We start from the raw sequence: 14,898 nt of genomic DNA, 5'->3' as shown, positions 1-14,898 counted from the left end.
CGCTCCTATTGTGTTTTTGTAAAAAAAAAAAATATTGGTGTGGATTTCACACCTGATGACGATTGCTTGTGTTGCAGTCGAAACATCGTGAGAATTTTTATTGTTTTATATTGTTATTATTTTATTATTTCCCTTCTACGTGACTTTACCGAAAGAACCAAGAATATTTCGATTGAAAGCTTTCGTGACTGCAGGGATTCATCTTCTTGGTTCTTTCGGTAAAGTCACGTAGAAGGGAAATAATAAAATAATAAAAATAAAACATGTCGACAGACCTGTTCTTCACCTGAGGACGGCTGCTTGCGTTGTGGCCGAAACGTCGTGAGCATTATTTTATTATGTTTTATTTTTATTATTTTATTATTTCCCTTCTACGTGACTTTACCGAAAGAACCAAGAAGATGAACCAAGAATATGTTGGTTGCTGTAACGTTCTTACCCCGTGCCCCGACTGGACATCCGTGTAAAAGAGCTTCATAGCTCATCGGATTCCTCTTCCAGTATAACATTTTCAACAAAAATCTCATCCTGATTCAGGTTGCACAACCCCTGCTGCTGCTGCTGCTGCTGTTCGACGCCGGCTCCGCACGCAGCCGTGCGCGCTGCAGTGTGACAGCACCGGGCCATTAAACACGCGGCGCCAAATTATATAGGGCGGGAGTAGGGGAGCGGTCGTTGAACGGGTTGAGGGGGGGGGTGGTGGCTGAGCGGGTTGGGGAGGCGTGGATGGTCTGGCCCTGGCTGGAGCCGACTGCGATGTTGTTTCAGGCCCCCCACCACCACCCACCCCTCGCGTCTCGCCGCCCTGCCCGCAGTGTTGTGCTGCGTACACCCCGGGCCCTTCTTACAGCAACAGCTGCACGCTGGTGTTGATGATCAACTCCTGCAGTTCACATAGAGAGTTGTGTGTGGAGGAAGGGGAGGGGGTGGGTGGGTTGGGTGGAGGAGTGGGGGTTGCTTGAGGTACAATGGCAGGTGCCAGCGCTGAAGGGTGCTGTTAGAGACGTGTCCAACTGGGAGGATAAGACCCCCGCGGTCGGTCTCCTCTAGGTAAGCTTAGCCTGAAATGCGTACCCGTCGCCGGTTCAGCAAACGCGTGGGAAAGATTTCTTTTTTTCATTGGCGAGGTGATGGGTGGGGGGGGAGAGTGGCGGGGGGAGGGAGGCAAATGGTCATGGAGCTCCATGTCTAGCAGCCCAGGGAGGCGGGGGGGGGGCGTTCCCACATAACGCGAAATCGCGTTATGTGAACACCGCTCGTTCAGCGAGGACTTACCCCGTGCAGCACACGAATGCAGTGCCGGATTATTCTAGAAGCAAAAGTAGTTACATATGATGCTACGGGCCCCGCACTTTCAGGGACCCCGCGTTAAATGCTTTCAAGCTATCAATTCCGGTTCAGTGATTCTGCACTTGCTCTACTACTGTAGTACTATACCGCCTTCAACTTTTATGAACGACTTTGGTGTTTAAGGTTAGCGAATTGTCGTATTATCTGGCTGTATAGCAAATGAAAAATACCTTTATTTTACTACGCAAGTAAAAAATGTGTGTTTTCATATTTCAGTTTTTTTTTATTTAGGGCCCCTCAATAACATATGCTACAGGTTCTAGATTTTAAGTTTTCGTGACTGCAAGGATCCATACTCTTTGTTTTTTTCGGTAAAGTCACGTAGGTGAAAAAATAATAAAAATGAAAATAACTAAATAAAATCACAAATTAAATTAAATAAAAGTAAAAAATGAGAACAACTCAATTAAATCACGACGTTTCAGAAGCAACACAAGCCTCCGTCTTCAGGTGGAACCGCCACAGCTAAATTACTGTAGTGAATTAGAGAGCTGTTTAGAGAACTGCACGAATGGGAATCGGAATCAGTTTGTGTTTGTCAGCAGAATCGATTTACCGGCGTGGAGTTAATGACCATTCGCCGGCTGCAATTGTGTGTGTATCGATTACGGGATCGATTCGATGCAATGATCAGCTGAATTCACGCTCAGTTACGAATGCGGTTCAAACTTAATTTGTATTCGTGCTGTATTAATGCTATCAACTGCGTAGCGATAAATTTCGATTTAAAGCTTTCGTGACTGCAGGAATTCATCTTCTTGGTTCTTTCGGTAAAGTCACGTAGAAGGGAAATAATAAAAGAATAAAAATCATTATTAAATTATTATATTATATTATTATATTAATATTTTATTATTTTTATTTTTATTATTTTATTATTTCCCTTCTACGTGACTTTACCGAAAGAACCAAGAAGATGCGTAGCGATACTATAATTGGATGTTTGTGTTTGAATCGCCTATTGCTTGTACCACGTAAGGAGCCGTCCATAAATGACGTCACGCACCTAGGGGGGGGGGGGGGTCAGACATTTGTGACGATGTGTGACGAGGGGGGGGGTAAACGCTCGCCACTCTCTCGTATTCATTGACGCTGCCGTTAAGTTTCTGTGCGCTACAGAAACTTAACGTTCTGGAAAGTTGCCTTTCGAACTGGAGCAGTGACCTCTGCACAACAACGTTGGCGCCTCTTGTGGTCTTCCGGCGGTCCGTGTGTGTGTGTGTACGTGTGTGTGTATCTGCGTGTGTACGTGTGTGTGTGTGTACGTGTGTGTGTGTACGTGTGTGTATCTGCGTGTGTGTGTGTGTACGTGTGTGTATCTGCGTGTGTACGTGTGTGTGTGTACGTGTGTGTGTATCTGCGTGTGTACGTGTGTGTGTACGTGTGTGTATCTGCGTGTGTACGTGTGTGTGTACGTGTGTGTGTACGTGTGTGTGTGTACGTGTTTGTGTACGTGTGTGTACGTGTGTGTGTACGTGTGTGTGTACGTGTGTGTGTGTACGTGTTTGTGTACGTGTGTGTACGTGTGTGTGTACGTGTGTGTGTACGTGTGCGTACGTGTGTACGTGTGTGTACGTGTGTGTACATGTGTGTGTGTGTACGTGTGTGTGTGTACTTGTGTGTGTGTACATGTGTGTGTGTGTAAGCAGGCAACGATGAGCCTCGCGTGTCAAGACGACTCGATGGTGAACGCATCACGAGCGCACGGAGAGAGTTGTGTGACGGTGAGCGACTGCCAGCACCTCCCTACACACAAAGACAAAGATTCACCCGTGTAGCCTTAACAGACTGTTGGGGCAAGTGCTGTTTTGCGAGCACCTATGAAGGCCGGCATGGCACACGAGGGGGTGGGTGGCCAACACCACGCCCGACACACACACTCACGTGTATGTGTGTCTCCACGGATTGTGTACACCGTGCGAGGCTGAGTGATTTTCTTCGAGACAGGTTTATCTGTGTTCATGTTGTTTGATGGAAACAACATGAATTTTTCTGTCGTGATATTTGACTTCGTACAAGAATTTAGTGACTGCAGGACAGGAAGGAGGCCAGACAAAGATCCCCCGTAAATCCTTCACAGACAGTAGGGGCAAGTGGGTGGCCAACACCACGCCCGGCCGCCTTTGTCTCCCTAGTGGCGATGTTAACACACCGCACCAGGTACTCATTTGAGGCTGAGTCAACCTAGGAGAAGCCCAGAACCGGCTCAGATAATCTTCACTGGTGTTGGCCGTGAGCTGGAATCGAACCCGCCAGGTTCGTAGCGCAGCGCGCTAACCGCTACACCACCGCTCCCCACACACACTCACTCTCTCACACACACAAAGCCGCTGTTTGCCCATAGAGTTCTATGACCTTTGAGTTGGTAATGCAAAGACTGCCCCCCCCCACCAACCACCGCTGGGGTCACGCATGATCGCGAGCGAGATAGGAGGAACTGAAATCATCAGCAGCAGCCAGGGCGCGCCCTTCGCTCCGTCTCTCGCTCACACAGAGCGGAGCTCCCACGGCGAGTGACGCTCACATGGGCCCTGCCGCCTGCTCCTGCTGCGGTGGTGTCCACTCAGCCCGGCCGTCGATGCATCGGAGTGTGGTGGTGGTGGTGGCGGTGGTGGCGGTGGTGGCGGTGGCGGTGGTGGTGGTAGTGGTGGTGGCGGCGGCGGTGATGGTGGTGGCGGTGGTGGTAGTGGTGGTGGCGGTGGTGGCGGTGGTGGTAGTGGTGGTGGTGGCGGTGGGTGGTGCCTGATTACCGCTCACGGCCAACGCCAGTGACGGTTATCTAAACCCATCATGGGCCTCCCCTAGGACGACTCAGCCTCAAATGAGCAGCTGGTGTGGTAAATATCGCCACTGCGGGAGACAAAGGCGGCCGGGCGTGGTGTTGGCCACCCACCCCCTCGTGCACCGTGCCGGCCTTCACAGATGCTCGCTAACAGCACTTGCCCCAACAGCCTTTTAAGGCTTTACGGGGGATATTTGTATTTGGTGGTGGCGACTACTACGCTGCACGTGACTGCCTGTGGTCCACTCTCTTCCCCTGTGAGGGCGTCAAGGAGGTGCCGTGCCCTGGCTCGCCAGTAGAGGGGGTGATCGCCATCTGTTCCCATCTGTACGGGGATAGTGTGTTGCCCCCTCGCGCGTTGACCCGACCTCCCTTCCCCCCGCCCGCCCACCCCCGTTACTCATCAGATTCCTCCAGGATCAACACAGATTATAATTCTACCATCCCTGCAAGGTCTCTCGACTTCTCGCCTGGTTAAACAAAAACCAACGTCGGCACTTTAACTTAGAAGAGGAACGATGTTTGAGATTCGAGGTGAGTTTTGTTGTTGCGCGTGCGTGTGCGCCACTGTCCAACGCAACATCACTAAATAATGAATTCGTTGAGAAGGAGGCTGCTGCTGTCCTAGGACATCTGTAATTCTTCCCTGGTATCTGTTATTTGTCTACAAATAATAATAATAATAATGATGATGTTCAAACACCACTCAAGAGACGGAGACTCACAGACCCCAAGCCCAAGACCGTCGCCAGTGGAGGCAGACGCAGCGGCGCATTGCAGGGTGGGAATGTGCAAACTGAGCGATTTAAAAATAAACTTATTTACACAAAAAACACCCCTCGGCAGGGCTTTGTGCAAACAGGATAGGCAATAAATAAACAGTGATTACAACAATAGTGTCAAAAAATTATGTCTGTGGACGACAGCGAATAAATCACAGACACAAGCCTCGGGCACAATGGTGGTGCAAGAACGCTGCTGCAGCAATATGACGAAGCTGGGATCCATCCGGACCCTGCACACGATAACTGATTTGGTGGCTTCATCTCCGCGGGCGGGCGTCCTCTCGAACGCGTTCCGATCCTTTGGCTGATATTCCCTTTCTATCCTTGACCGTGCCTTTAGTTCGTCGGCTACGCGCGGTGCGAAAGAAGTTCAACATGCACACGTACAACAACAACCGCCATTCGCCACTAAGTGGCGGTGACGTCACCACGACGCTTGTGCCAGGCTATGTGCACCTTGAGGCCACGTGAAGTGTCGGACGCCCGCTGGCAGGAGGTCACGGGGCAGACCCAGCAGGTGCCACGGGTCGACTGACTGAGATGACCAAGATGACTGGCTGATGCGCCACCTGTGCCCCCTACTGTGCCAACTTGCTGTGCTTTATCCACCCGGCGCTCCGCTCGTTGTTGTGAGCGTCGCTCCTCCGCCCTCCGTTGTTGTTGGAGGGCGACTGCCTCCAGCTGCCCAGTAGCGTCCTCCACGAGCCTCCTCCACAGAGGCCGATCTTGACACCGCTGGTACCAGTCATCGGCAAGTCCACTCAGCTCCACGTCCTCCTGTACCACGTCACTCCATCTCTTCTCTAGCCCGTGCCGCGCACGCGTGCAGACATGGGCCACCGAGCAGTCTGAATGGCGTCGCGAATCTGCATCTACTCGGACATCTGTGGAAGAGAACTGTTAGAGCTCATCGGATTCCTCCTTGCAGTATAAATAAAATATCCCGATTCCGATCATCCCCTCGTCGACCCGGCCACAGCCTTCCGTCGTCCGCGCGCGCGAGGGCCCCATCCAATTCCTGAGAGACGCGTTTCCAATCGAAGCCGCGACCTCGCTGACAAAAAAATAAACAAACCTCAGCTCCCCCACCCCTCAACTATCTCACTCCGTGGCCGCACCGCTGCGTGGCCGTGCCGTGCGGTCCAAGGCAGCCGTGTGGCCACGTGGCCGCGTGGCCGCGTGGCCCCGGGTCGTGGCCTGCAACTGATCCCGTGGCCATCTGAGACCACGACGACTGCTTTGCTCCTGAAGACGATCGCTCGTGTTGTGATCGAAACGTCGTGGGGGTTTTTTATTCACTTTATTATTATTATTATTTATCTATCTACGTGACTTTCCCGAAATAACCAAAGAAGATGAATTCCTGCAGTCACGAAAGTTGAAAGTCAAAATTTGACTGCTCACGCCAAACATTCGTTTGCACCGCTGTTTCTGAATCGTAAACAACGCGGGCGCACAGACTCAGGGACATGAATCCGTAGCGCTGTTTAGATTTCGCCCCCCCCCCCCCACTGCGAGCCCTTGTCCCGCTGTCCAGGAAGCCGAGTCAATGATTTAGTTGTTTGGGTTCTGCTGTCGCGTTGGAGGGGAAGTTGAACGGCAACGTGGTCGACACGTTCACGCCGAGGTTATTGAGCGATTCACGTGGGCGGACTCAGCAGCGGCAGCGCGGTGAATCTGCCAAGCCGCCGTTAACTCCCATTGGAAGGCGAGCGGACAACAACAACAACAACGACAACAACAACAACAATCCCAGGGCATGTCGAATTCCCAGCCGCCCGCCCACCACCACCCGTCCCCACCACTTCCGCCGACTCGCTCATCAAATTTCCACAAACAAAGCAAATCGTTCGGCAGGGGGCCCTGCCTGCCACCGCGCTCAATCGATAGAGACGAAGGCCACCAAATAACGAATGGCTGAATGGCCAAGAAAAATAAATGAATCGATAAATAAATAACGAAACAAAACCCCCGCTCACGACGACAAAACCACGCTCTGCGTTTGGCCCAATTGCGACCGGTAGTGGAATGCGTAGGGGGAATTAGGTGGGGTGGGGGGGGTTGCTTTGTGGACTGCCCACGTTGAGAGGGTTCGAGCGAGCCCTGAGAAGCGGAATCGACACGGATCGAGAGGCGTTGCCTCCTCGGTATACGCGTGGAAAAGTATGGTGAAACAGCACGGTGAGATGTTAACTTCCTCGCCTGGTATGCAGGAGGTTTTGGATTCGATCCCGACGCTAACGCCTGCTGTATATGTGTAGTAACGCTCACGACTCGTTCACACCGGAGTTGGAGGCACACTTGTTTATTTAACACCAACGTTGTGACATACACATTTGAGGGGGTATCGGCCCCCTCACCCGTCTATCTGAGGACACACCTCTCTAGCTAACCCTAGCCTGCCTCTGAGTCCTCCACTAATGGGCTAGGGGAGGCTATCTTGGCCCGACACTGGTCAGTCGGGCCCGGTACCCAGAGTCCAGACCAGCACTGGCTCTGGCTCTGGTACCACGCCACTGGCTCGAGCCTGCGCGGTCCTGATAAGGACGGCGTACCAGGGGGAGTCCAGGGCTCTATCTCAGACGTCTTCCGCCTCCTCTTCTTTAGCTAAACATCACTCCCGAGCCCTTCGATACAATCCCCTTTTATACCCAACCCCTCCCTGAGGGGTGGGGCCCCGGGGGATCATAACGACCGAATCGACCCCCCAGGGTGTCTGGCGCGGACGTCGCAGAGGGCACCTGCTTGTGCACACATGTAGCCCCGCCTACTGTGTTTGTTTACCATAGGCTGCCATGCATAACGGGCTCTCTGTAACAGCCCTACATCACTCCCCCCCACATAGCATGCAGCCGTCCCGGCTGCCAACATACAAAATTTGACAATAAAGGTGCCTTCACCCCCTGACGTGTGCCTCACTATTTTTGAACCATAACAGGAACCAGAACAAGACACAACAACAAGATGAGAAACAACCCGTCGCACCCCCCCGAATAAATACGAATTCCGTAAAAAAACAGCTTATATACAACCAGCAGGGAACCCACCCCGCACACACAACAAACGGTGAACCCAACATATGTACATCCGAGGAGCGGGAAACACACCATCCACACAACAGCCAATAAACACAACAGCTATGTACACATTTTCCGGCCTCACAACAGTTTGCGCATTTTAGCGCGCGTCCTTGCAGCGGGCCCCTCACACGGGGTAACCCCGCGTGGCGGACCATCAGGTGGCGACTGTCCGTCTTGAGGTGAGCATTCCTCTGACTCCGCGTGACCCTCGGTATCCGCAGGAGGGGTGATCGGGCGTGAGCCCGTCACTCCTGATGCTCCTGAAGGTGGCACAGCCGGCAAGGCATCAGGTGAGAGCGACAGAGACGGACCCAGCAAGTCGGCCGACCCCCCACATGTTTGGCCACGCGCGTGTGAAGTGGGGTCGTGTACCGCAGCGAAGGGTTTTAATCTGGAGGGGTGCACGAACCATCGCCGCTTCCCCCACTTGATGCGCACGCACTGCGGACGTAACACCTCCACCACTTCCACAGGGCCCCGCCACGGCCGCACAAGTTTAGAGGAGGTTGCCAGTGGCACCTGGGGGCAGTGCAACCATGCCTTGTCCCCCGGCTTCCACTGCAGCATGTGCGCTCGACTCAATCTGAGGCGCTCATTTGCCTTCTGACGGAGGTCAGAGTTTTGCATTGCAGCATCCCGTGCCTCGGTCAATTTGTCCAGATTAAATTTAACGTGGTCAGCCAGATTAGTTTTTCCCTGCGGCACGGGGATCCGCAACTGGGCACGAACAGGCGGGTCTGGTTCTCGGCCGTACATGAGGTAAAAGGGAGAAAACCCCGTAGCCGCATGGGGTGCCATCCGGTACGCCGCCAAGACCCCCTGAATTTGTAGGTCCCAATCCGTTTGCGAGTCCGAAACTTGTTGTGATAACATGGACGAGATGGTGCGATGCAAACGTTCGACCATCCCGTCAGTTTGTGGGTGATATGGGGAGGTCCGAATTTTCTTTGTGCCCAGGAGATCGCAGACTTGTCTGAGTAGTTTACCGGAAAAATTTCTGCCCTGGTCGGTCAGCAGCCTCTCCGGAGCACCTTTGTCCAGGACATAACCCTGAACAAAGGCCTCCACGATGGCTGCTGCCGACTGGTTGGCCAAAGGCCAGGCCATAGGCCAGCGTGTAAAATACTCGACACCCGTCAACAAATATCTATTCCCTCTGGGGGGTGGCGGGGAATGGTCCCAAAATGTCCAGAGCGACCAGCTCGTTTATCCTGGACACTTTGATCGATTGCAAGGGCGGGTTAGACTCCCGTGCCGGCGGTTTGCGTTGTGCACATTGAGGGCACGATCCCAACAAATCCCCCACATCCCTCGTCATGCCAGGCCAGTAAAAATCAAGTTGCAGCAAGGCGAGAGTCTTTTGGGTCCCCAGGTGTAGGAGGCGCTCATGAGCGGCCCATACCACCCTACCCCGCAACCCAGTAGGGACAACCAGCCGATGTCGACGTGACTTCCCGTCCCAATGCATTAGCAGACCTTGGCACATTTCCCATGCGTCGGAACCACCACTTTTTCCCCCCGCCGCACCGCCAACGCGACGTCGCCACCCGAGGAGGGAGACATCCTCCATCTGGAGGCGCCCCCATTCAATGACGGGCAACCCCAACAGGGAATCTTTGCCCTGCTGTTCGATCGAATTAGGAACCATTGCATCGTCGTCGTTGGCGGCCGCCAAGACAGGTACCGATGTGTCCCCTGGAGGCCTGCAACGTCCAGACCCCAGGAGGCATGCACACTCGGAGGTGGTTGGCAAGCGTGACAGAGCGTCCGCGTTGGTGTGGCGAACGCCCTTACGGTATGTGGTTTGGAAATCGTAATCCTGGAGGACCTCCAACCATCGGGACAATTGTCCCGATGGCTGTTGAACCCTCAGGGCGTACTGCAGTGCCGCATGATCTGTGCGGACGGTGAAATGCCGACCGTACAGATATGGGCGATACTGTTGGACGAAATGGACAATTGCCAACAGTTCCCTACGGGTGACACAATACCGTTGCTCCGCTGGAGACAACACCCGACTGCCGTACGCAACCACATGTTCCACGCCGTCAACCACCTGGGAGAGCATGCCCCCAATACCCGTGTTGCTCGCATCGGTGTCGAGCAAGAACGGTTTTGAAAAATCAGGGTAAATCAGGGGAGGAGCGTTTACCAAAGCATCCCGAAGGGAGCAAAAAGCAGCCTCCTCCTCCTGACCCCAGCAAAACCGAACCCCTTTAGATGTTAAAGCATGTAGGGGTTTGGCGATAGTCGCAAAATTAGCGACGAAGCGTCTATAATACGACGCAAACCCAATAAAACTCCTAACCTCTCCCACTGAGGTGGGAGTCGGCCAGGAGCTTACACACTGCGTTTTGGCGGGATCGGTAGAAATACCTGAGCGCCCCACGATGTGCCCCAAATAACGCACCGACTCGCGTAACAAATGGCATTTTTGGGGCTTAAATTTCAAATTAGCAGCCCGCATCTTTAGGAAAACCGCCCGCAACCTCTGGAGATGTTCCTCAAAAGTTTTGCCAAAGACAATGACGTCATCCAAATAAATCAGGCACGACTCCCATTGCAATCCAGCCAAAACCAATTCCATCAACCGCTGGAAAGTTGCCGGCGCTGAGTGTAAGCCCATCGGCAACCGGTTGAATTGAAACAGGCCGTGCGGAGTACGGAAAGCAGTTTTAGGCTTTGAATCATCGTCCAGAGGAAGCTGCCAGAATCCCGAAAGTAAGTCCAATGTGGAGAAGAATCGCGCTCCCGCCAAGGCGTCAAGCGATTCGTCCATCCGTGGGAGCGGGTATGCGTCGGCAACCGTAATTTTATTAAGGCGCCGAAAGTCAACGCAAAACCGCAACGAACCGTCCTGCTTCTTAACCAGGACGATCGGCGCTCCCCAAGGGCTGTTGGAGGGAGAAATTATGTCGGCGGCTAGCATGTCATCAACAGCCGATTTGACATGGTCCTTTTCGGCGGGACTCAACCGAAAAGGATTTTGGCGTATTGGCGCGCTGTCACCCGTATCAATATGGTGACGCAGCAGATGAGTGCAGCCCAAATCGTATTTATCCCGACTGAAAACGTCGGAAAATTCCCTCAGTAGTGTCTTAAGACGTTGGCGCTCTAAATTTGACAGGTCCGTCGATCCCGCGCAAAGCGCCTCGAGCCACCCTTCATCGCTGTCTGAATGTGGTCGCGGTGCAGGGGCAGCGCCGACATGACTCGCGACGGGTTCCTCACAGGGCACCGGCGTTGCGTGAGCAAGCACGGTCCCCTGTGGGACCACCACCGTCTGCGAGCCCACATTGAGGACCGCGATGAAGGGTTCTCCATCCCCTCTCACTATGGTCTGGGCCGGGAGTAAATTAGGTCCACTGACCCCGGCCCTAGACGGTCCCAGCAAAACCCCTTGAGCCCCAATGCCCTTAGCGAAGGGCCGCCGAAGTCTCAAAGGAATTAACATTTGCGCCCCCGGAGGAACGCGCACCGTTCTATCTACGAACGCCGGCACCGTCGCGAACGCCGTCCGGCTCGTAGCGGGGGATGGCAAAAACGCCATGCGTCGGCCCGATGGGAGCTCAATGCATCCCTGGTCGATTAATATCCTAATCGGCATTTTGGCCAGGAAATCCGTCCCCAGCAGGCACGGAACCGCCAGCGAGGAGGAAACAAAAATCGGCCCAGATAATTTAATATCCCCGACACAAATTTGGGCTCGAATTTGTCCGATGATGCCAAGTGAACCCCCGTTAGCAGCAAAGAATGGCACATTAACAGGCATCAAAGGACGGCTCTGGGCAGGGAGAATGTTATAAATCAACTCCGAAATAATGGTCGCCGATGCTCCTGTATCGACCAGGATGCGCACCTCGACCCCATCGATGTGACCCACAACGGCCGACGACCCCGATGACGCGGCTACAACCCGATGGGCCAACACGGACCACTGGCTGGGTTCAATGTGAGTACCCAGAGCGGTGCGTGTTGGTGCCATGGTACGCGATATTTGCCCCCCCTTCGCTGCGGTGTTCGAGTGTGTGACGGGCGTGTGCGTGGGCCAAACATGAGGGGTGCCGCGACTCGCCGGATTATGATGGTGGAGCTTGTGACGAGGGCCGGCGTCCCGTTGAGGTGTCGTTCCGTGCTGCCGAGGAGAGCGGCACCCCGAGGCGACGTGGCCCCGGATGCCGCAGTTATAACAGCGTGGAAGCGCTGGTGGCGACGATGGACGTTGTAGACGGCTTGAACCGGCCCGGTCCTCCCGCGCTCCCGCTCCGTGCTGCCGTCGATGGTTGATGGCGCAAACCTCTTCCGCCGGGAGGGTGGCCGCAGCGACGGCGCGCCCGCTCGCCGCCTTGCTGGCCTTCCGTCGTTGAGAGGACAGGTTTGCGTGGAGGAGACGGGCCGCTTGGAGGGAGCACATCTCTGCATCGTCCTGTGCGACAATGACGATGTCTAAGTCGTCCGCCAGCAAAAGTATCTTCTCTGTCACCATGGCGTCGACACCCTCGTCATCCATTCGTGGAAAGGCCTCCTTCGCCAGTGCCAGGAGGCTTGTGCGGTACGCCAGGGGCGACTCCTTCGTCCCCCGCTGGCGATCGTAAAAGAGTTGGCGACAGTCCGATGGTGGACCATATACCGCCGACAGCACCTGCATCGCCTTCCGCAGCGTGGAGCGCCTCTCCTTCGAAGCCGATGTTAGAGTGGCGAGGGCGTCGCTGTCGAGAAGTGCTGGCAGCGCGCGGAGAGCCTCGGCGTCTGTCCACTGTGCCATCTCCTGGTGAGCGAGGAAGCGCCGCTGGAAGCCGCCCCAGTCGCCATCCTCGCCCACAAATTCCTTGAGTGGAGGTAGCCGCTGATGTAAGGCAGCGGCTGCAGAGGAAGAACGCACTCCCTCGTCCGCCTCACTGAACTCAGCGTCGGCACGAACCAGCGATGGCATCGCCGGTCGCACCCGTGGTGACGCGGCAGGCACTGTACTCCCGCCGTTGGACGCGATGCTTAGAGCGGCCACGCCCTCAACAGCAGCTGCGGCGATGGCGGGAGTTTCAAAATGTTGCTCCGTTGAAATGGCGGGAAGGCGCTGTGGTCGTTGGCTGCTGTCGCCTCGTGGCGGTCCCGCAGCCCCCAGCCGCGTGATGTTGTCGAGCATGGCGGCTGCGGCGTACAGCAGCTCGGCCAGCTTCGCGTGCGCCTGCCTCAGCCCCTCCGTCGACGGCTCCCCTTCCTCCAGCTGCTGTGGCGTGGATGCACCCAGCCCCGGCTGCTCGATGGCATCTTCAGCCATCTCGGGCCCTCCGACTGCAGCGGTGTCCTCCGCCCCTGGTACTCCGACTCGAGTCGTCCGGCGTGTATCCATGTTCGTACTTTGTTTCACTTCTGACGCCAGATGTAGTAACGCTCACGACTCGTTCACACCGGAGTTGGAGGCACACTTGTTTATTTAACACCAACGTTGTGACATACACATTTGAGGGGGTATCGGCCCCCTCACCCGTCTATCTGAGGACACACCTCTCTAGCTAACCCTAGCCTGCCTCTGAGTCCTCCACTAATGGGCTAGGGGAGGCTATCTTGGCCCGACACTGGTCAGTCGGGCCCGGTACCCAGAGTCCAGACCAGCACTGGCTCTGGCTCTGGTACCACGCCACTGGCTCGAGCCTGCGCGGTCCTGATAAGGACGGCGTACCAGGGGGAGTCCAGGGCTCTATCTCAGACGTCTTCCGCCTCCTCTTCTTTAGCTAAACATCACTCCCGAGCCCTTCGATACAATCCCCTTTTATACCCAACCCCTCCCTGAGGGGTGGGGCCCCGGGGGATCATAACGACCGAATCGACCCCCCAGGGTGTCTGGCGCGGACGTCGCAGAGGGCACCTGCTTGTGCACACATGTAGCCCCGCCTACTGTGTTTGTTTACCATAGGCTGCCATGCATAACGGGCTCTCTGTAACAGCCCTACATATGTGGAGTTTGCGTGTCTCTCCCCCGCGCTTTAATTTTGCTATAAATTTCCACGCGATAAGCCACTTCGTTAACATTTGTGATGGCAATGTCGTTTCTGAAAAAGAGCTTAGTGTGGCCTTACCTGGTAAAATAAAAAAATGAAGTTTCCTTTTAGTGTTATCCAAGCAGTGGGTGCTGACAAAGATCTGGAAAATTATTGTAATCAGTATAATTGATTCATTTGACAAAGGAAGGCGGCCTCCACGCATGGGAACATTCCAAACGATCCACACTTCAGCAGCCTGGGTCCGTTCACATCGCAATGTGTCCTCTTCCTCCTCCTCCTCCAGCAGCCGCAACAGTAAAAAAACAAAGATGCCCCGTATAGCCGTAAAAGACTTATGGGGCAAGTGCCGCTCGCGAATTTCACCGATGAAGGTCAATACGACACACGATCGGGGTCAGTGGCCAGGACCCCATACAGCCGCTTGTTTGTCTCCCTAGTGGCGATGTTTACACGCGGTGCTAGGGACTCATTTGAGTCTGAGTCGACCTAGGGGAGGCCCAAGACCGGTTCAGATAATCGTCACTGGCGTTGGTGGCCGTGAGATAGAATCGAAAGCGGGTCGCCGGAGGTTGCCAGCTCAGCGCGCTAACCGCTGCACCACCGCTCCCCATACCACCGGTAGCGCTGACACCACCACCGCCACCAGCGCCGCTAGAAATCCACTGCTGGACAAATTCCTTGTTGGGCTGCCCACGCGGTGGCCTGGAATGTGCGAGAAGTGGACTGCTCAGCTTAGTCTGTCTCTTGCACAGAGTCTGAGTTTGTGCAGGCGGCAAACCAAACGCAGGGGCAGGCTGGCGCTGTGAGGCCGTCTCGGGGCCCCGAGGAGTGAATGAGAAATTACAATCTTGACGGAGACTGTGGCGAGCGAGCGGCAGGCAAAAGAAGGGCTAGCAGTT

General features: G+C 54.7%; 1 long non-coding RNA gene across 1 annotated transcript; it reads left to right on the top strand.

The window, feature by feature from the left end:
- The first annotated feature begins 7,170 nt into the window (after nt 1–7,170).
- Nucleotides 7,171–14,011, top strand: LOC144735815 (uncharacterized). The gene is made up of 2 exons (XR_013588691.1): nt 7,171–8,287; nt 11,848–14,011. It is a non-coding gene; the product is annotated as an uncharacterized LOC144735815 (long non-coding RNA).
- The last annotated feature ends 887 nt before the right edge of the window (nt 14,012–14,898 follow it).

This window comes from Lampetra planeri, chromosome 57 (genome assembly GCF_965212315.1).
Source record: "Lampetra planeri chromosome 57, kcLamPlan1.2.h2, whole genome shotgun sequence".
NCBI lineage: Eukaryota > Metazoa > Chordata > Hyperoartia > Petromyzontiformes > Petromyzontidae > Lampetra > Lampetra planeri.
The sequence above is the reverse complement of the archived record's forward strand: the minus strand, read 5'-3'. Positions and strand labels throughout refer to the sequence as shown.